This window comes from Nomia melanderi, chromosome 7 (genome assembly GCF_051020985.1).
Source record: "Nomia melanderi isolate GNS246 chromosome 7, iyNomMela1, whole genome shotgun sequence".
Lineage (NCBI taxonomy): Eukaryota > Metazoa > Arthropoda > Insecta > Hymenoptera > Halictidae > Nomia > Nomia melanderi.
The window spans coordinates 1,447,020-1,470,798 of record NC_135005.1 but is presented as its reverse complement, the minus strand read 5'-3'; the positions used below and the strand labels follow the sequence as shown (position 1 = coordinate 1,470,798).

Sequence of the window (23,779 nt, the reverse complement as noted above, 5' to 3'; positions counted from 1 at the left end):
AACGTGAGAGACTTTCTAAACACATAGCTGTGCGATTGATGCTCAAATCGCGAACATGTTTATCCAACTATACATTTACGACCCACCTCCACAGATTACGTATTTAAGTTTATATTTCAAATTATACGTATCCTTGTTGTTACAGGTGTTCAAACTTGATAAGGGAATTATTGCAGTGAGAATAAAATTATACAAGATATAATAAAATGTAATATGAATTATTACAATCCTATAAAAGGTGCACACGAAAAATGCATACCTATACGAAAACGCACAAAGAAAAAGCGCACACAGCGTAAAACGCACAATGTAAAATATGCACATAGGGGTAAAAGTGTAGAATATAATATACGCAACGAGCATATTCCGCGCATATAAACAATGTGAAAAATTTATTAAATTATTGCAGAAAAATTGGGAAGACAGGATGTTTCAAGAAATATAAGAAATTTACAAAATGATACAGAATCAAAATGATTTACTGTTAAATAGTTCATTTTAAATTTGCAATTGTTCTTATATATAACAGTTTATTTGGTAATTTATTACAAATATTAACGGCTGCTGTTATTGTAAATTTAGAAGAGTTGCACTTACATGACAAAGATATGCTATAGATGGGGCTAGTCTCTTTATGAGGTGACGATGGAGGACCCCTCCGTCACCCATGTCTTTATTTTATAATTTGACAATACATATACATACAGGTTATGGACTGTGCGTGTTTTGCTATGTGCGCGTTTTTCTCGTGCGATTTTGTACACGTGCACATTTTTATTTTACATAGAAACTACCAACTTCCTCAAAACAAATTGGAAAAAAGTTTGAACACTATTCATCTAGATTATCAACTGTTACGCATAGATAGAGTGAAATTACTTTATTGAAAACGTGGAAATTATGGATACTTGTCAGACAATAATACAATTGGTAATATTAAAATCACTATCTTTTTATACGAAGATTAAAGTACATATTTAAATATTTATTTATACAACTGTCATAATAGATCCACAAGACTCAGACATTCGAACCAAAACACTTACTGGCCAATATCAGTTTGTTATAAATAGATTGGTAATTTTATAGGCTAGAACCCAGAGTAATTCATTTTTACTGAAATAGCCGAACAAGTGGAAATAAAAGGGTGACATAAAACTTGCAGCTTATACGAGGAACAATTACATAAAAACTGATAAAATATTTTATTTCACTTTTCCCTCAGCGCCAACATTCGTACGCCTGTAACCACCACAAATTCGACAAAAAGAAATGAAAGTAGCTAAACACAAACAAAAATTCCTGTCACGAAACGCTCAAACCTCCAAAGAAACTTTAAAATCGTTCACGCACTGAAACAAATGACCAACAGTTAAAGTTCCAAAAGCCTAAAACAATCAAGAATATCGATCGATAATTCAACCATCAAGCGAACAATTCGAGATCTTAGGAAGCAAAGAATAGATCGTAGGAAACTTCGCCGGCGAGCCGTAGCCGCCAACGGGGAATCGCCGACAAATTATTCGAATATTAAGCAGGCCAATAACGTCCCTCGTTGATCAGGCTGCGACCGACCCAATTCTATCAACGCTGGAAGCTGGTAAGTTCGCCGTTTTGTCGGCGGTTATAGGCAGCCCACGAACCGTCGAACAATTCCATCTCCCGTGGAGGATGTACGAGCTCGGTGGTGTGAGATTCGAGCGGGCTCCCAGTAGTATGGGATGGTGATTAGCTCGGCAGAAGGCCCCCATTCGCGGGGCTAACGTAGCGAACTCGTAGCAGCCATGATGGTGAAGGGGGGAGGAAGAGCGGTGGTGGAAGGGGTTGAGACCGGGATCTGGATCGGTCGTGTTAAGTAGCATTTAATTGAACGCCCTATTCAAGTTCGTTAGTACACCGGCACAGTTATAGCGTCGTGAAGCGCCTGCCGGCGAACTATTAGTAAGAGTTTAATTATAATTACCGGGAGCCGGTAATGCGAAATCGGCGCGCTTATCGAAACTCGCGACGTAAACATTCGCGGGTAATCCGAAGGAGGAAACGAGGCGACGCGTCGACGCGATATAAAGGCCGATATGAAATGTAAGGCGGACGGGGCGGGACAACCGGGACAGAAATCATTCGCGTCGCGTTGATGGCGAAAAAGTCGGATGCGCGCGCGCCGGCCCCTTTGATGAAGAAGCCAACGAGAAAAAGTGGCGCGGAGGAAGACGGAGGCGCGGCCGAACATGCTGCAGATAATTACGCCGATTACGGGGCGAGTTTCGTGGCAAATTTGCATTCGCGCACCGTTTCATCGGGCCGATCATCGGGACAGGTTCCCGAACGGGCGATCAGCCGATTAACTTGTCGTTCGCGCGACTCTAATCCGAGCATCGACGTCTTAATTGACCGTGCCCGGGAATAAGTGGCTTGTATTTAAAGCGGCGGATACTGTCGCGCGGCGACGGAACGACAGGCAAATTAACGCATGTCTAAAGCGCCACCCTACTGTTAGGGTTCAGAAATAAGAAGGCGTTCGAGATTCCTTTTTCCGTTTGTCGGACTTATTGGTTCATAATTGATAGTTTAGATATATCATTAATAAATGTACGTTATTAATATATTAATTTCAAATTCTGCCAGATTGATTGACTAAAACTGTTCATTTCAATTAAAATTGCAATGGTTTTAAGAGATTTGGAAAATTATTGCGCATTTACATGAAATCGGGAAACCCAAAAGGTTCTTTCATTTGCATGAAAGTGTTGTAAGCTAAAAGAATGGCGAGGTCTGAGAGAAAAATTTCATGCTATTTCTTAGCCGCAGAATTTAAGTTTCGCGAATGTTAATCTACTTCTAGTTCCAAAAATAAAAGAAAATCAACTGAACGTATTTGCAAAATTTCAGGTAAATTGATCGAGTAGTGTCCTAGATATTTCATCAGCCACTTATAACGACGTCGTTTTGGAGAAAATAAAATATTTTTATACTGGATATACGAAAAGGAAAACACGGTATTTATAGTCGTTGCGGAGCTACGCTAATTAATTTTCGCTTTTTTCGTTGGAAGCGTTTAAAAACATATTAGCTTCTCTTTGAACAGTTGCTCCTCTTTTGCCGCTTATTCGTGCTTTGTCTGAGCACTTATAATTCTCTATAAATACGTCGTATTTAGAAGATCTAAAGTCATTAAATTAATTATTAATCTCATTGTTTCAAATATCTTAGGAGTAGAAGAATAGCTTTTATTAAATATATGCTAAGTAATTAACACTTCGAATGATTTTAACGCTGCGATACAATTATTTTCATGTGAAACACCATAATAAACCGTTGAATAGATCATTATTATTTTGAATACTTTCGCCTAAGAATCGCTCCAATAAGACAGTGATTAATCAATCTTCATAAATTAGCTCATTAACTTGTTAATCGTTAACTCAGTAAGCGAAAAACTAATCGGGCTTCTCCATAACAGTGAAAATTTCTCATATAAGGAGGAAGCCGCGAAAGAACTAGAGTTACACGGAAATATACAGTCACAGTCACTCGTCGCGCAACAATTTTGTACAGCTTTCGTCTTAATAAAGAAAAAAAAAACTCTTCATCATTTTCCTAGACCAATTTAATGTCATTACTCCTAATAACCAAAATACCCTTTTCCTTTAAGATTTCGTCTCTAGATACAATTAAATTTAATTCTGGCTATTATATATTGAAAGCTTTTATTTTCATCGCTTACGGAGGGTTACTACCTCCTTATAGAAATTTATAATTTGTCCTTAATTCTGACAGAGCATGTAAATCCTGCTAAATCAAGTAAATGACCCATTTCTTACAATGCCTAATGCATCGATTTATAACTGTACATTGTTACGCTCAGAAACCGATACCTTCGTTACCTTTGAAACTGCATCTCGATTCCTTCAGCATTCTACCTTGAGATATCATATTGCAATATGAAAGGATGCAAAATAAAACAAATGAAGTTTTTAATGTCACGGCAGCAGTCATATCCCTTAATCGATCGAATGGCAATTCTTATTTTCACCAGGTCGAGCCGGTTCTCCTGCGAATCGGACGGCTGAACGGGCGCGTCGAAAGGATTACCGAGAAGCGCGCGATATTTTTTGCTTCTCTTAACAATCTCGAGAACAAGTGGTCGGAGACGATAGAGAAAACGAAACAGAGAAAGAGAAAGCTAGAGCGAGCGAGGAGCGAAGGGGTGGCCGGAGTATATTTCAGGTACCGTGCAAGAGGCCTTTTAGAAAATCACGAGTCGGAAACGAGTGCGAGCACGTGTGTGCGAGTGCTCCCGGGAGCAGAAAAGAACAAAGAGCGCGAAGCGAGGCGACCGAGTCACGAGGAATAATAAAGATCGGGGAACGGAACGCGGCGCGGGAGAGGATTGAACCACCGGTGGGAAGGTAGCCGCGGGTGAAAGGAAGGTTCCGTCGTTTAAATCACGATTTTCCTAGGCGCCCCGTCATTTGCGGCCGATCCACCGATATACCAATCGATGTTTAACAAGACCAATCGCGCACGATCGACTCGGTGTGACAATTAAGAGCGTATCGGCGCGCCATCGCTGGAATCATGGGCCCTTTCCCCCTTCGTGCCTTTTCAGTTCCAACGCGCACAGAGACTTCCCTCTGCAAGGAAAATTAGAGGATTACGATGCCGTCGGGGGTTAAAATAAGCTGCCTACCCGAGCGACAAAAGAAACCGGGAAAAGGGACAGATTACGGGAAGGATGTGGAGGATGGAGAATTAACGGCGTCGGTAACGAAAATAAAACGTATCGTGTATCTAGTAGCGTGAGATAGGATGAAACAGATGTGTAAAAGTTTCTGGAAAAAGAAATACTGAAATGTATGAACATTTCACTTTGAAATTAGATTTGAGCGGGAACCAAAATTTTGAAGATTATTAAGCGAAATGAAAAGTCATGGAGATTGTAAAGTAATTGAAGAATATGGAAATTAGCGAAAAGAAAAAGTGTTTTCCAATCAGAAGTACTATGTTATTAGGATTTTACACTGTATATACCGATCTCGTTTTTTTTATTTTGGCGATTAAAGTCAAGGATACTACTAATCAGAGAATCAAATTAATTAAAGAATATTAACACTTTACGAACGGATCACGTAAATTTACGTTTTTCCATTGTGACTTCCTAGGACGGGCTACATAGATTTACGTATTAAATATACCTAAAACATAGGTAAATAAATATACCCTAAATATACCCGGAAACTGGGAAAGACAGGGTAGATTCGACCCGTCCGTTAAGTGTTAATAATGTTATAATATTCAATAAAAAAGGTAACATTGTAATTTTATTATTTGCTTAAAAAAATTTATTACTCAATAGAACACTTAATTATTCCTTATATCGCGCAACTAATTCATGACATTCATTTAATTTCACAGCGCATCTGAAATCACCTTTTTGCTTATAGAATATTCAGTCGTTTTACACATCAGCGAAATATAACACATCAGTGATAACAAACACACTGAAACAAAGATTTTCATGTAACGAAGGAAACTGCACCCATTATTTTTGTGCTTATCATACACGTTTAAATTACCAAATTATTCCATAGATCATCCAGTACCTACATACATATACGCCGGAGAGAGAGATATCGGTGAGCAACGAGGACGCGAGTAATAAATAGTAGATCATTCGAGCGAAATAAATTTAATCACCGACATTTCTATTACTACGCGTACCATAAAATAAGGTATTACAGAGGAACGTGGGAACAGAAGCGGGTCGTGCGTTGGAAAAGCGCGCGATTGATCGATCCCCGATTTGACCGAACCAGAGAGATTGATACCGAAAGAATGTTGCGCCTGCATCATGCACCTATCCGTCTTTCTCATTCCTTTTGATAGAGCAGACCGTGCATGAAAGGCGGCGATATTAATTCACCGGCTATTTTCTCGACAACGGTCGAATACCGATACGTGATTTACAGCGTCATCGGATGCTCGTCGACCGTCCGAGATTTATCGTACGAAATTGACAAACGAACGGATGGACGGACGGCTGAGTACACTTCACTAACGCGCCGGAACACGGAACGACACAAATTTTCCGTCGCCGCGGTGAAGTTTGTTAACACCTCTGAATTATACGCCGACATCGTATTATACGCTCGCGGATTCGGTCGTTGCCCCCGCCCGGAATCTCCTCGTATTCGGTCGTTCAGCTCGGCTAACCGCCAATCGATATCTCGTTTAATACTCGTAAAAGTTGAATGATTCGATAGTCCAGTTAAAACGATTCTGCGGAAGGATAACGTATGAACAGCAGGGCGGAGTCCACGGGACTTCGTCTCGATGGGAACGCGATAACAATCTCACGGAACCGTTGTCCTTGTTCGGGCACGCACACGTATAAAATAGGGATTAGGGGTTATGCGTGTATATCATTGCGTTGACGAGCAGCGAATAACCATTCCATGTTAGTACCTTTAGAACGCTATTTTCAGACTTGAAATGCTGTCGAGAATTTCAAGATTATTTTAATCCTGTAAAACCGCTGCGTCGAGCTTATGGTATGAAGATAGTGATAATCCTACGATGAAAATAATTGATAAAATTCTTCGTATATTTTAAGTACATTAGGAATGTAGATAACTCGAATATATTCACGAAGATACTTATATCTTAGCAATTTAATATTTATGTATAGGATAGATTAGGAATTTTGATCACTGGAATATTTTCATTATTTTTAGAATATAAAACAAAAGATTTAAGTATAATTACTGGAGTATTATAATTCTCTTGTTACAACTTTTGGAAATAAGGATTCCTTGTTATTTTTAATACATCTATTAAAAAGCATTCAGTTCACGATAAGCTGACAGTGAATAAAATGATACTAAAGAGGATTCAACTTATGGAGCATTAATCGTTACTTACACACTCTTGATATAACTTATTACAATCATATCACAATTTCTACTATATTGGATGGTTAGATGGCGGTGGATACGCCTACCGTCACTGGCCACTGAAACGATTATCGAATGGCGACTACAGCTCTCTGTAATCACTTTGTCCCGCCAATGCGACATGATTATACAAAGGAAGTAACTTAGGTTCTACATTTTTAACTACTTCGTCAAATCTAAAATATTTAAAATTCGTACAAAATTCTAAACGATTGATCTAACTGGTAAAAATGAAGAAATTTTCAACTACGATGTAAAATCATTTCTTACTCTACGTTCATCACCCCGTGTATTAAAAAATTACAAAAACATGAACCAAATAAAATTAAAATTGATATCCAAAATGGTTGTAATAAAAAATTATAACTATAATAAAAATTATGCAAAAGACAGAGTCTTCTTTGACAATTCGAAATTTGTATTCTAAATTGAACATTTAAGAAAATATTGCGCATAATCATTTTCAAACATCCGTGTTATTAAACATTATCTTTGATATGAACAGTACATATGAATTATCACTTCTCAATTTCCCAACATTTTTTAAGAATCGCTTCCTTACAACAGTATTCGCTGTTCAATTTCTTGTAACTCAAGCGTTTACTTAAAATCCACCTATTTACGAAGTGAAATGTCACAACCCACGAAATACTATAAGTTCCGTTGTTCCCCAAGCCCACGTATTACTTCGATTCGATACACTGTATACGAGTCGGAGAAATTTTTTGACGGCGTGTATATCTGGTTGATTCATTGTAATTTGAACGGCCGGGCCTGAGCCAACGGAACCGTGAATTCGATTTTATTCTAGAACGGTCATACGAAAATTTCATTCCGTTTCACCGGCGAATCCGATACAACCGGAATTTTCTCATCGGCGTAAATTTACTTCGTTGACCCGCGGGCATTGGCTCTGCTGTCCCAGTTGCTTAACCATAACTCTCCCGAAGAAAGCGTCTATATAAACTTTACGTTCTGGCGTCTTTATTAAGAGAAATTGCTTATTGCAATGTGTAAATCCATAATCAAACGAATGACCACCCCGCTCCTGCACATAACTCCCAATTTCTCGTTTCCGAAGGAAACGTCAATTCGCTGAGATTATAAAAAACCATCGCTGTAAAGCATCGCAAAAATAGCGGTAACCTTTCCGCCCTTCGGTCGGTATCGGTGGGTAACAATTGTTTAGTGAAGACAGTGCAAGAAAATACGGAATATATATATATCAGTTACAACTTGTACCATTTTTTCTATAGAAAGTGAATTGCACGCAATGTAATATTATAAAATATTTATATTATAATACATGATAATAATTTGTTATATTATATTAACATAAAGAAAGACTGAAAAATAATTTGCTTCTTAATTGTGGCTATTTTTATCTACATTTCAATAATGTGCACCCATTTACTTTTATAAAAACTATTTGAAATCGATAAAAAAGTGTACATTTCCTCTTTTAAACATTTAGTCGTATTTTGTAGCATACAATCAATTAATAAATTGTCATATCTTTTGATAATAAATACATAAAATAGAACAATGAACAGAATTAAGATACATCAAGTTGTCATTCAAAATTGTATGCGCAAAGCTTAATTAACTTAGTGGAGTTACTTTTATTTGGTGATTAAAAGTTAACTGAAATTTAAAACCAACTGTAAATTATGAAGGAGATCATTCGGAATTGATCTTAGTTCTTCTATCCTTCGGTTAATACTGAAATGAGACTGATAAATTAAAAATCATCCCGCGCTATACAATTATGTATTAAATGGATTTCTATATCATAGACGAAGGTATTAAATTGTTTTCCCCATAGAATATCACTACCTCTCACATTAAAATTGTCAGTCTTGACAATCGCCTAATGGCTAAAAAGTGAAGTCAACAATGGCGTGTCATAGGCATATTGAGGGAACGGGACGCGGTTCGATTTCTCTACTATTGAGAAACTCTGAAAACCGGGCGCAACAAGGAGGCAATCGTCCCTCCTTCAGTATAGCTCAATTTGTTTGCAGAACCGGACCGTTCGGCTTAATTTAACGACGAGTACGTGGCCGTACTTCGTGAAAAACCTCGACAGTATCTCGTGATTTTCCTGAAAGCGGGACACGCGAAAATTTACCATGAACGAGCTCTCAATTTCCCTTCTTTAGACAGCCGCGAAAAGAAAGCGCACAAAATTCTACAGTAATACGTTCACGAACTATAGTTTAGTTACTATGGTTACTATACCATTGCAGGCACACGTGCTTCCCAATATAGACCTGAACAAGATTCCCTCTTCCATATTACAACGAAATAAAATATCAACTTTATTGTGCATGTACAGCAATCCCGCGAGGAACACTTAAGTATCTTCTGCTAGGTTGACGCCATAAAAGAGCTGCATCTAACAAATGTTCAATAACATTAAAATGTCCAAGTGTCGTGGGCATAAAGTTTGATTCAAAGTTAACGTCTAACTAAACAAATCATGCCTTTTATTTATAATAAAATCGTGGGTTGCACCGATGTGAACAGATACGTTCATGTGGGGTGTACTGTAATCAGTGGTACAGTTGAAACGAAGGTGAGATCAGTGAAATTGTTACATTTCGGGTCAGCTTTCTGATAAAATCAATATTGAAAATTTATCGCTTACAGGTACACTTGTATAATAGGCGGGAAGTTATTTTACGCCAAAAAGTATATAAAAAAAATGTAAAAAAAAAATTTTTTCCATTGAATCCTAGTTCTCGGGAAAATTCAGCTCGAAAATTTATTGAGCACGGTTGCATTTATCTGACTGCCGATGGGACATGTTCGCGTTCGATTTTTCCGAAAATCAGGCTTCGAATAAAAAATTTCATTGAGCATTTTTTACGTATCCTCACGCGTAGAATAACCTCTTGTCGATTGTTCCGCCCGAATTTAATCTGGAGTTAACCAAGTGCACGTGTGCTCGACAAATATTCACATTTGATTTTCTCAAAAACGAGATCTCAAATGAAAAATTTTAATCAATGCTTCCGAATTATTTGTTTCGTGTGCAACCATGTCCTTTTCAATTTGCTCACCACTAGTCAGAAGATAATCTGTAAAATTTTCATTAGATATCACGTTACTACAGCTTACACTTTTTAAGGATATAGTTCACATTCTATTTGGTAACAAAATTTGTTAAAGCGTGACGTTACGTAATTATGCAAATCAACTCTTGCTATGTAACTAAGAGGTCGGCCATTAAATAAATATGTATAACTTTCCCTATTGATTATGTATCTACATTCGCTTGTTCCCCATTCAGACATTGATCAATTGACACCATTGTTTACCTTAACAAATGTATTTCATAACATACCGACATATGCTTATTTTCAAATTTTCATTATACGATTATATTATCTTCGAAAAAAATAAATATATCTGTTATAATTGTATTTTCTATATTTAAGTGCAACTAAGTCACATTTCACTAAAGTAACACCCTAATATTTTTAGCAAAAAGGTTAGTTTAAAAAACATTTCTACTGTTTTAAAATTATACGATATTTCGTTAATTCATTGTTAGTTCAACGGAAACAGAATGCATTATTCAGTAATCTCATAAAAGTTTCATGCTTCTTAACGCTATCTTTAGAATATGACAGGTATGGAATAATCTAATTTAAAATAAACCCGACCGAAATTCAAAGGTTCGCCGTGAATGTTTCAGACATTTTGGGCAAATTACAAAATAGACCATGAAACGTGTAAAACATTCATGAAGATTTCATCAGATGATATTTAAGACAGGGGTTACACGAAAATACTAATTATGTTAAAATGTCAGTCGCTCGTAGCATTGCCGTCAACTTATCAAACCCATTTATCGAATGAACGTCATTCCACCCGGCTTTTTAACATAATCATTAGCAACGCGTGCGTAGAGGAGTAACAAGCCCGCGGTTTCATTGAATTCGGTAATCGAGAGTATACCACAGAACATCCGCGCGCATATAGCATGAGTCTATTTCCAATATAATTTCAGTAAGTCTTCACGCAATGACAGCGTGAATATCAACGCGCACTCCCGGATAATGTGTTCCGAGCAAGCTTCCCATTCTTCGACCGCAGTCGTCCGTGGAGAAGAAGAGCAGAAATCTCGCCGAAACGTTTTCACGCTATCATTTATACCGGTGTGCCATGTGTGTCGCGCAATATCAGTCCGCGTAAAGTATTCGCCTGTCTCCAGCTACGATCGAGAAAAAAAAGGAAACCGGAAGAGGAGAAGAGGTTGGTGAGGAAGACGAAGGGAGGACAGCGAGATGAAGATAGGGGAACGAAGAAAATACAACGGGGCACAGCCGCAAAGACACGAGAAATATCTAGCCCAGCGAGTCGCAAACGTTGCAGCGTGCTCCACTTTCCACCGCTGATACGGCATGTCCGTCGTGTAAAATAAAACGCACCGACAGAGTACTTTTGCGGCAGCCGAAAACTCTACGGCGGCCGGCGCACATTTTTTATTCTTATTTCGCTTCCGTACCAAATTGAGCACGACCAGCCGTTTATATCGCGCTTAATATTGGTCCGGCCGGTGACGTTAAAACGCGATAAACCTTCCAACCAGGCCGAGGCCACGTAATTTTTTCGTTGAGCATCATATCGTGCGGAAAATGAACAAGGACGGGCATATTTCGTGGCGGTAATTATGATGGATGTTCGATAACCAAACTGTAGCGTTGTATGGATGCAATGAGAAACACTTGTGAGAATGTACATAGCATCACGGTTAAGTATTGCGGTCTTGATTTCGTTTATTCAGAAGAAACACGAGTTTCTTTGTGGGTATAGGAAATAATTCGTTTCAAACAACACATCGAAAATAGAATAAAGCTTTTGAAGAATCAGAGTAGGTGTATGAAATGATTTCACTACAGACTGGATAATTTAAATTTAATACAAACCTTGCAACCGTCTAGACATTCGAATCAAATGATATAGTAGTAGAGGACTGAAATAGAATTAACCAAGGACGCAAACACTCAACTCGGGTTAACTGAAGATCGACAGGCTTGAACCAAGTGAAATCGAATCAAGAATTCAAGTAAGCAGATAACTTCAATCTAGAACTGAGAAATTCGAATATGACCGATACAGAATTCGAAAATTCTAATTTCATACACTAAAAATTCAAATGAAGAACTTAAAACATTTTAATCGAAATGATAGAAAATTGAACAAGCCTTTTGGTAAAGAAAAATTTTATTTATAATATTGTAAGAGATACTGTAATTATATTTCGTCAGCTATAAATCTAAAAAAAATTATCTTTGTTAGAAGCTTCGTTCCTCATAATATATGACTCCCCTCTAAATATTTTGTCACATCTTGAATACCCACAAGATAATCACGTTATAGAAAGTGATTTGCATTAGCCTGTTTAAGTCGTTAACCTAAACATAATATTTTCCGACACCAATCATGAAAATAACTATTTACTTCCTAAATTAAAAGGTAACTTCACTTCATGCGGATAAATTTTCGAAATTCTATCTATTTTATCCTCCTTCTATAGACTCATTGTCTCCGAAATTTACTCTGCAATTGAATTTATTAAACTGGATACTGTCAAAGTTTTGTAGGTCAATTGGGGTAAAAGCGTTACTGTAATATTAGGTATACACGGTGACTCACAGGAGACAAGAATCCAAAATACCTTTCCTACTTTTAGTGATATACAAAAATATATGAGGAGCAAAGGAACAAAAAGAAAACTTTATGCTCCAATTGGTTAGGTAGACAATTTATTTTCATCAAAACCGTATTACATGAAAATAATATTTTATTAAATAAAGTATATTTTTAAGTATAAATAATATTTTCATTTCTGTAATAATTTGATTGATAATGATAACTGTTTAAGTAAATACTTAATTCACGTAGTATGGACGACATTTCATTCCTTCAACTAAAACGTTAGTCTATTCACGCATATCAACCTTCATCTATTTAGAGATATTCCATTAAGAAAATTAGTACCCGAAAAACAACATTCCTTATACAAAGACCGTGGGTAACCTTTATTACATCGTTAGCTACTTCGACCCGAAATACTCCTTTCATTAATATCATTATATCGTTAAAAATGATGCGTAGAACTGCGCATGATACGAACACAAAATGATTGAATTAATTGAATAACCACCTGTGAAATACATTACAGTAAGAGTAATATAGCATAGCTAAGACATCCCAAAAATGAGGTTATCCAATTTCAACAGGTACCAGAATCTCTCCACACGCCTCCCGTTCACGGATATAGTCGAATTAGCATACAGACACCGCAAAGGCGAAGTAAAGACAAAAACGAGACGTGTTTATTCGAAGGGTGATCGCGATCGCACGTGAGGGATCGCTCGAGCCGCGGCACGGCCGCAATTTCCAAGTTGCCGCGGCTGAGCTCGATCCCTTATTTAAGAGATCTCCCCACGTCTCGTCCCATGAGAGTCCCGCGGAAGCATCAATTTCTGAAACAGGTGCGACGTGCCAAGGCGTTAACAGAGGCGCGGCGTCGAAATTCTTCGGAAACGTTGCCCCTTCGATCACACGCTACATTCGCGCAAGCTTACAAGAGCATATATTTCTTCCAACGAATAATTATCATTAGCCCTTCGTTTCTTGCCGCACAGCCTCAAATCTGGCGCGGTACGGGATCATTCGCAGGATCATTAATCGAATTCCGATAATTGCACTCTGCACGCGTTGTAATTGCGTTCCAATACGCAGATCCATCGCGTTACCGGGAGGTGCAGATCCCGGTGTTCCTGGATGAGAGAAGGAATACGCATTTCGCGTACGAAGTAAAAACGAAACTACCCAGGCTCAGGTCGAATACCACAACGAGCGGTATGTAGTGTGCCTTGGAATTCACGCAGAAATTCCATGCCGGAGCTTCCCGTTAAACTCGTCTACCAGGGATCTTCTGGAAGCGCTCTCAATTTCTACAGCGACAGTGGTCCCTTTCCCCTCCCTTCTCTCTCCCTTGCTCTCTTTCGCAGACTATTTCCAACTCATACCCTCTCCCCCTCGCCCTTCTCTCTCGCTCTCTGAGGAAGGAACGACGAAGGTATTGGCGGTGTTGTTGGTTGGTTACAGTTTTGCTAGGTTCCGGGCCATGCACGCCACATGGCCGACGGCGCTATTGTAGGAATACCTAAAGGGTACGGCTAAAATATGCGCGTCCTTGCTCGAGGGGTTAAACACACGAGCTGTTGCGACATCGTTGCCCCACCCTGCCGTCTCCCATACGAATTTTCAATAACGCCTGCCGGAATCTCCGTCGATATTGGCGGAAAGCGCGGCCGGGCAAACCGTACCTGCCTCGGGAACGTCTGAGTGCAACGAACCACGGACCTTGCATGCGTAATGCCTCTCTCCCTCCTTTCGTGAGCTGTTCGTCGTCTAACGTTTTACCATCTGATTTCTCCTATTGCGAAGTAAAATTTCTGTACTGGTTTTTTGGGTAAATAGAAAGTGTTCGATTATGTGAATGAGATAAAAATCAAGACTCATGAAATATTACGGTTTTCATGTCGTGTTTACGTAAAAGATTACATTTTTAGCGGGGCGGCACAGACACAAGGGGTGTCTTCCGCTGTTTGTTTGTTCATAGTTTTTATTGCTTACACGTAACTGTATTGACGAATAACAAATCGGTATCATAAGAAAGATGAGAACTGACCAACCGACCCACATTCCTCAGCTTAGCCAGCAAGTAATCTCCCTGCAATACATCATTGTTCACGCCCGTATTGATCTGCCTCAAGCATGGTATTATTGGTGGATGATCATACAGCAGTGCTCACGTAATAATCGCATTTTACCTCGAATAAATAGAATTAACTTCACCGGCTCTGTCTTCGCGTTACACGGTAAATTGAATGGACTGAACACAGAATATGACAGTGAAGAGACATTTGAAAACTGATTTTATTTCATTCCCAGTAAATATTGAAAATTGATTTTATTTTATTCCCAGTAAATATTGAAAATTGATTTTAAATTGGTACGAACTAGAGAACAATCTTAATATTCTTACTATGTTTTATATTTTATTGTGTAGATAATGCGGTTTTTTTGAAAATTGAGTAAAATAAGAAAGAATGTCTTTCCTAATTACTTTTTTAGTATATATACTATCTAAATGGGATCGTTAAGACACAGTTGCTACAAAATTTTTAAATTGTACATTGAATATTATACTGTTGTAACAGTTTAACATAAACTACGCAAGTTTAATGCAGGAAATAATGTTTCGCAGATGGATGATGTACTTTTATCTAAAAATTATACTATTAAAGATTCAATGGGGGACTCATCAATAAAACCTAATTTTTGAAAAGTTAAACCAGTAATTCCTGGAAAATTAAACTAAAAATAGAATTTGTATCATACATATATAAAAAAATATACATTACTCAAACTAGTAATTGAATACTATACTCCCTTTAAAACTAATGATACGAATTCAATGTCTGTGATAAAAATTTCCTAATAACAACAAATATTTCATTGTAAATTGGAAAACAAACTCTACAAAATTCTCGTAACGTAATAAATTCGAAACTCAAATCAAACAAAAACTTCAACGTACTAAATAAAGTTTTCAGATATTTTCATTTCTTTTGTAGCTCAAAAAAATCTCAAAAAAATAAGCGATTACTTATTTTATTCCAACCTGTAGAAATAAATCCATAAAAGAGTAACAATTGTACAATGAGTTTACCTTCTTGCAATGAAAGTATATTGTGCTGCGTCGGAAAAATAATCATCTTATGTAGAACATACCGCGCAAAAAACTTTGATGTATTACAGCTACAAAGTAACCAAACTCTTACACCGTCTATGGCCAGGCTCTCATCGTAACAAGAATCGATCCTAACAACTGTCGGAGCTCCGTGCAAGTGGAGTTAATGCAATGGCTGAAATGCTCCAAGTTTCCATCGATCCTAAAATGGCTACTCGTTCGATTGTTCGTTGCCCCGAAGGTGTACCAAGCGCATGATTACCAAGTTCTTTCCAACTCCCTAGGAATGTCCATGAGAAATTTACGAACTGAGGAAGAATCAAGCACTGTTCTCTTAACGATGAACTTCGCTCGATCGCGTTTGCCTTTATGAACATAAGAAACGGTCCCACTGGTGTCTGCCGTTCCAGTGTATAACGACTAAACGCTTTCGCGTCCACAAAGATTCGCGTATCGTACAGAGAGAATTCCTAATGCGACGTGTTCATGGACGCTTTAAAGAATTATGCTTTTATCTGAGCTTTATAGTTACATTCGTCCACGTCCGTTGCGTAGAGGCAAGGAATCGCGAGCTGATGTCGCTACCTTTGAGGACACTTCCTTCCCTCTGCTCCCTCCAGTATTTCGGTCAAGTGGCGGCATTATGCTTCAAAACATTTTCACGCGAGCCCGTTTCCCTATACTCCCATTGGCGGATTGCGCACACTCGCGCAGACCCTCAGACATAAGCATTTACACGGCAATACGAACGACTGCGTACAACGAGCAAATGGAAATTTTAAGTGCACCCGCGGCTGAAACGTACATTGGTTGCCGCTTCAGCCCGTGTGACCATCCATAAATGGACTCGTCTTCCTTCATATCGGTGTACGTTAATGGCGGGCCGATCCCCGAAGAGTCTTTTCATTCTACGGTTTCAAACGTGTAATTAATGCTCATCGAATTCACGCTTTAGACTTCCATGTCTGTCGCGAGGAAAATAATCTCCTAATAAGGGATTGATCCGACGTGAAAGTAATCTTCTCGTAGAAGCTTGGCCTCGTATTATGAAATTCTTTAACACTCTTCCCGACGCGTCATTAATATTAAATACTAATTTATGATGAATATTTTACGAACAAATTTACTACTATCAAGTGTTTGAAGGTGGAACAGTTTACTTACAGGAAATCTTACTGTTAATCATACCAGAATAAAAAGGAAATGTATTAACTTTTCAATTTTTAATTTCTTACATGCAGATCAATATTAAGAATGTAAGAATTCTATTGTACGAGAATCGACTTATCTGTATTCTAATGTTTCCCTATTAATTCAGATGTAAGAGATTCCAACATCTGCCTTATTAAATTTTGGACGTTGTAATGCAATATATTTTATAAAAATCATTTTTCCTAATTGGTAAATGCTTTTTCCACCAGATAATTTTGTACAGTCAAAGTTAAATAATAACTGATTCGCAGGATATGGAGAATAAATAAAAATTCTCCAATACAGGTAAAAAACACGTTGAATCGTGATCTTTGCACGATATGATCTTATATTGCTTTGTAAAAATAATTTGCTAATAAGTTTTTACACAGAAAGTTAAACATTGTCGATGTAGAATAAAAATCTGTATACTTAACTATTATATTCTCAAATTTTCAAACTATTGATTATAAACAAATAAAAGATATTGAAAGATATAAGCAGCAAGTGTAAAAGTAACCATTTCAGAAAAATTCGACGAATTTTTTATTATGAAATACTCTTACCATACGTGGCAATCGTGGAATGTAGAAATTGTAATGTATACGTCACATCGAACCACAACGATTTGATAATTTCAATTATAGTGTGCCAATTTCCTACGTAAAACAAGATCGTAGTTAACAGCGGCAATTCTCACAATACGAATACAGCGATACAGGAAACAGCGGACAGTGCAATGAAAATCGTCTCATTTCGCGTGGAACCAATTAAGAGCGAAAATTGTAGATTCCACGTTTGCATTCTCGTGGCGTCGTAGAACAAAACCCCAAAAACGAATATAATCCTGCTCGCAATCTCTTTATGTAAATTTTTAACGTCTTCTCGTGCGAAGAGAAATTCCAAAGCAACTTCGACTTTTTATCAAGCTTTAAATGGGCAAAATCTAACAAATCTAAATTATTATTAATAATATTTATTGCCAACAACGAATATAATTTAATAAACGATTTACTGTTACTCTTTCGCGTTACTATTTGTGCGTTCTGTATTACTGCAATAAGCACGTCTGACACATTTAACTTCATAAGCTCGAAGTTAGGAGTCTCTAGAGTGCAAGTTTTAAATTGCTCAACGTAATTGAATCGGAGAGCAATCTCGGAATATCAAAGTTTGCCTACGGAAAATTGTAGGAGTAATAATAAACCAAACTCTCCCGTATTCTTCTGAAACTAACAAGAGCGCAGAATTAATGGAGCTGGTTATTTGCGGCTTCAGATACATTACAAGTATGGAATTTCTGAGAATTTAATTCGCGTAGGTACTTCAAACTGAAAATGAAACGTTCAAAGAGTCACAGTTGCTTAGAACATTCAGATAAAAGCAATGATTACATACGTAAGGACACATTTAAATTGAATACATTTTGTGAAACTTTTGAACAAATTAATAGTGGAGATACTTCAAGTGTATTTACGGCTAAATATGATTTGTCGATATTTGTAAGTTTCGATAGTGTGACATTTGTTTTGCATATGAACTTAATAGACTTGTTATTATAGACGACAGTAAAATCACAGATAGAAAATAATATCATTCTATCCTTAGAATTTAGTGAAAGTGGCTGTAGCCGTAAAATAAAGCAATCGACAAATACATTAGTAGATTATTTTTGAATATAACGAATAAATTTCCTCACTGTAATTCTTCAAAATCAAAAATTCATGCAATCACATTTTATAAAATATTCTTTACTTCTTCTGACCTACTAAAACTTTTTACTGCTGTATTATAAGCACTCCTAACGCTACAGAAAAATGTGGTCTTGATATTTCCCTAATTACATGAAATTAAAGCTTACAATTAATTAAAGCGAAATGCTCGTTGAGAGCTCGATTATAATACATACAAATTTTTGATATCATTTCACATATTTCTGTAACATAAAGAATGTAATAAAAAAAAACGTTTGTTCAGATTAAAGGGAATATAAAAATTGATATTTCATTTATAAACGTTAGCTTTTCTACTACTATTAATGCCTTCTTAATAATTGCATACGAAGTAAGTAATTCAAGTAATACAGAATCATTCGAAATATATAATGTAATACTTTTATCCTACATTTTTCAATCCCGCGACCTGCTCGGCATGGAGGTACAACTCACGATAGCAGAAAATGAATGCCGCGGCACGTAAGTGTATTCCCATGTAGTATGGACGAGTGTGTAAGTCACTCGACCTCACGTGACTGCGCGAACTTGCATGTCAGCCGAGGAGCTCTAGACCGACTATCTAGAATCTTTCAATTTCTCATACTTTCTTACTCAAGAATCGAATTCCTATTATGGATGCAAAAGTACTGCACATTTATACGTGTACTTTCACGTGTACATAGATCGTACCGATGAAGAAGCTCACTTTTCTTTTGAAACGAACGATTCTCGAATATTTCCTCGAACTTATCGCCATAAAAAATATCGTGACATCAACGTTTCCCTTGAATCTGTCATATGTATTTTTTTATGTATTTAACCCTATAATATCTTGAACTCGCGAAAACATTAAAAAGAACGTGAGTTGGTAAGAAATTTATGAAACTTCATTTATAATACAAAGTCATTTTTATGAAAAAGGGTGTAGCTTTTATATATCGATGTACGGTTAGTAAGAAAAATATTCAAATGGCGGATTTCTACATTTACATTATTAGTCTTTAACTACTGAGTTTAAAAAACTTACACTACAAAGCATTGTTTTTAAAAAATTTTAAATCTTTCATTTATAATTTTTTAATGTATCTTCCTTACCGATCAGATCAGAGAAACAAATCAATAATATTTATTTTATCAGACTTATTCATTAAATGCTATAAAGCACGTTTCATTACCAAATTTTTTTTTCGTCCTTGAGATCAATATTAATAGTAAAGGGTTATAAAGGTTTCAGAATGGGCGATACAATTTCAAAGGAACTGATTCTGCTTGAAAAAGTAACTCAAAAGTATACAGTGAACATATATAAATGTTATGTATGATTGAAGTAGATACGGTAAGCAAAGAACGGACATGTTGAGAAAGTCCTGACCGATGATTCTGCACAACAAATTAAAACGAAATTAAAGAAGTTTTTTCAATCTTTGTATAGCTTCCTGCCTCCAATTTTAAATATCTGAAATAGTCAAATATTTCATCTCTCGGGCTTCGTTCATTGATTTCCATTAAAGGACAAATATAAGAAGATAATATAGAAACTGAAATAGATTTTAATTAAATTCAAATAGAAGTTCTTATTTAAAATCAATTTTCTCGCAAGTCAATAAACGAAGAAACGTCACATACAGTTATTTATGTACCCATATTATCTCTTCTAACCCATCAAGTATATTAAGGACAACATTCTTAACGCGCATCATGAATATCTGCCCCGAAATTCCATGGCATTATAAATTCCACACAGCGAACAGCTAATCATCTCCAAGGCGACGAAATAATCGCTTATAACAACGCGCATGTATTCGAAATGCGCGATGCGCTCCCAGCGTTATGTAACAATCGAGTTCGTGCAGGCAGCAATAAAACGCGTGATTTAATTAAAGCAACGCGGCGCAGATTAAATCGCGAAATGAAATTAAACAATGCATCGGTGTCAGTCGGCGAGTCGGGCCAACTATAATTGAAAACGACATAATTGCCGTCGAATATTTCAATCCGACGGGAATTAGGTCGGGCCGTTTCGAAACCCAGAGGACACTGTTTTCACAGCCACCTGGTTCGCGGAACTAAGAAATCCCCCCCCACTCGTCAAACTAAACCTGGAATGACTCTAATCACCCAATCACGTGCCACGAGGTCGCGAGACACACTCACGATAACGAAGTCCTCGGGGCGAGTGCTTTCGCAATCTTCGCGGCGTCGCTTGGTCAATGAGGGTCGAACGATTCCGCGCGCGGCTGACAGGTAGGGTAGCAAAGTCGTGCCGGTGCCTGAACAACGGGAACAAGAGAAACGTGAATAAAAGACAGGAGAAAAAGGAAAGAGACGGAGAGGGGAGGGGTGAAGGAAAAAAAGGAAGCAAATCCTTATCGATATTCCACTGATTTCCATATACAAGAGCATTAAACCGAACGGGGAAGAAGGAATTTGACGAGCAAGCGGAAAGCAGCCGTACGACGACGCGGAATCCAAACAGTGGGAAGCAAAGCGGGATTCGTGCGTCTAACTTCGCGAGAGAGCCTGTTTACATGAAAATCAAGAGACTAAAGTGAATTTCAGTTCGGCAAACCCGGCCGCTTCTGGCTGCGCCGGAATATTTCGTATTCTCAATTAACGGTGGAGGCGCAAAAACCAAGAATAAAGGTTAATAAAAGAAGCGGGGGTCTCTTTTTGGTGCGCGGCAACCGTTTCTTCACGCGGATGCTAGCTATTTTTAATTCTCTTTGCCCACAGCACAGCAGCCCCGTAATGACGCGCATTAACCAATTAGCGCTCGCCACCCCCTTCCCGACTCGCCCCTCGGCCTTTTTTTCTTGTTACTCTCGCCTGGCCACAGTTCGAGATACTGGAACAGCCGTTCCAAACGGGCCCGCGGAAAGATGCAACACGCCGTGTCCACCTATTTTCAGCACCATGTGCCATCAGGGCTAACGCGGTGCGTTGCAGCTACCCCGCGGTTTGGCAGAGCTTTGGACCCGCCAAAGCGAATATTATTTCTGCGGTGACTCCGACTCTTCGCGAGGGACCGTACGGAGGGACACGATTGGCTTAACGAGACCGTGCTCCCCTCCCGGAACTCGGGCTATGAATTTCTCAGGAGAATAAAAAATTCCTAAACACCTGCGTTCTGCCTTACCCTGGAAATTTTAACGGAATTGTTTATTACATTCGACACCTGGTGAACCCTAATCAAGCATGATATATAAGTTTCTTGGTCGATAAAAGATAATGATTTCTGGTGATACACGCTCGACTGTTCTAGATTGAAAATTTAAATAAAATGTTATTCAAGTGCATGTCGAGTTTATCAACTTTGGAGCAAACGATCGTGTGTTTTAAACAATTCTGCTTGTTAGTCTTGAAAGAATATACTTTGCTCGGTAGCATTTCATTTTATGGAATATTCAGTTACTTTCAATTTTGAATTACATTTACGAACCTACATTTTTTATCTGTTTGTACAATATTAGATGGATTGCCTTAATCGTTGTGCTATTCGTTTCCAAATACGGCGCATTATATTCTTTTTAAGTATGCCAATTATATTAATAAATAGCAGTCAGTTGCATAACTGAGATACAACATATATTAGAATATATACTACATTATAACGTTTATTATTCTTTTCAATCTTATCAGAGAGTATTCAAATTACCCTCTCTGTGTACAATATTTAATCATTTTGATTATTTCATATCAAATGTAATTGCATTGAATTCTGGTGATAGACATGTGAATACAATTTAGTAAATGGCATTGTGTGCGTCCTGACGTGAAACTTAATTATCTTGAAGCGATTAGTGTAAGTTACATTATTACTTGCAATCGCGGGTTTATGTTTAACAGTATACCAGTTTGCAATTTAGGTCATACGGAAGTGTCCCGATCCATTTTCAGTATCTTCCAATTATTTAAAGCCGCGTATTTATGGACTAATAAGAATAAAGGAAGTAGTCGGCTGTAAAGTATGAAAATATCAGAGCGGAAGAAAAATTGGAACACTAGCGGAGATGAATTATAATCCTTGGACGTATTTTACGGTATTGAAAGAACGTTTTCCAATATGGTAATGGCAAAAATTATTTATGCGGGCGCGGGTCGACATAGGTATTAGAAGCCCGGGAAATACTGCGACGAGAACGAACGTCTTTTCTATATTCAATTCGAATCAACAATTTTCGGGGATAAGATATTACGATCGAAATAGAAATTCAATTCCGCGCGCGCATACAAGATGCAGTAACTGAAGGCATAAATTCAACTGCTCGATTTCAATTGCGTAAACTGCCGTAAAATCGAAAGGCAAAAGCAACCGAAATATCCATATGAAAAAAAAAAGAAAGCAAATCGTGATAGAAATATATCAAAGCTGTTTGATTCGAACACCGTTCCATGAATAATCAATTCCCGTATCAATATTTGAAAACAACAGAATTAATCGAGTCTGTCAAAATGGCGTCTAATTACGGCAAACCGTATAATTTCTCACGCTCAGCGTATTATTTTCAAATAAATAATCAAAAAACAGTACTCGCCGTGTGTAGACAAAAAAAAGAAGAAAATCCACAGTGAAACGATAAAATCGTCCAACGCAGTTGTATTTAATAGTTAAAACATTCCACGTTCAATAGGTATCACGTATTTGGAACGATATCCAGACGCGAATCGCGCGTCACCGAATCATAAATCGGCGCGACAGGATGCCGTATCGATAGATAAATATAGTGTATCACTTACCGGGTAAACGCGTGAAGTCGCTCTCGCTGTGGGGGCAGTCGCACACACTCCAGAAAAGTGGGCACATACACGAGAGACCGTGAGGGAGGGGGTAGAGCACAAGCGAGAAACGGTAGCGAGAGACGGCCGACACGGACGGGCAGGGTGGTACGCGCGGGCTCACCGATGTCCCAAACAAAAGTTACGTTGGGGTAGGTTACGTCAACGCCAGATTACACCGAAGACGATCTATCTCCCGCACTGGCCGTGCCTCGAACGATCCGCGTTTTCGACCTGCACGTCGACGACAAACACGCGCGCACGACTATTCACTGTGTCCTCCGCGCCGACTGGGAACAGAACCAAACGTTCAATGGCGTCCAATATCCTTTTAAACGACTGCCGAGTGCTCGGAAAGACGAGGG

The 23,779-nt window shown here is 37.9% G+C and overlaps 1 protein-coding gene across 3 annotated transcripts in view; it reads right to left on the bottom strand.

Annotated features, from left to right (window-relative positions):
• Ddr (discoidin domain-containing receptor 2) overlaps positions 1–23,779 on the bottom strand; it is a 433,820-nt gene that overhangs the window by 409,298 nt on the left and 743 nt on the right. For 2 of the 3 annotated variants that reach the window (XM_031970341.2, XM_031970342.2), the window contains exon 2: positions 23,376–23,704. The exons of the other annotated variant lie outside the window; for it this stretch is intronic. The gene's annotated coding sequence lies outside the window, so the exon portion shown is untranslated. The remainder of the gene's footprint in view (positions 1–23,375; positions 23,705–23,779) is intronic. 3 annotated transcript variants of the gene reach the window in all.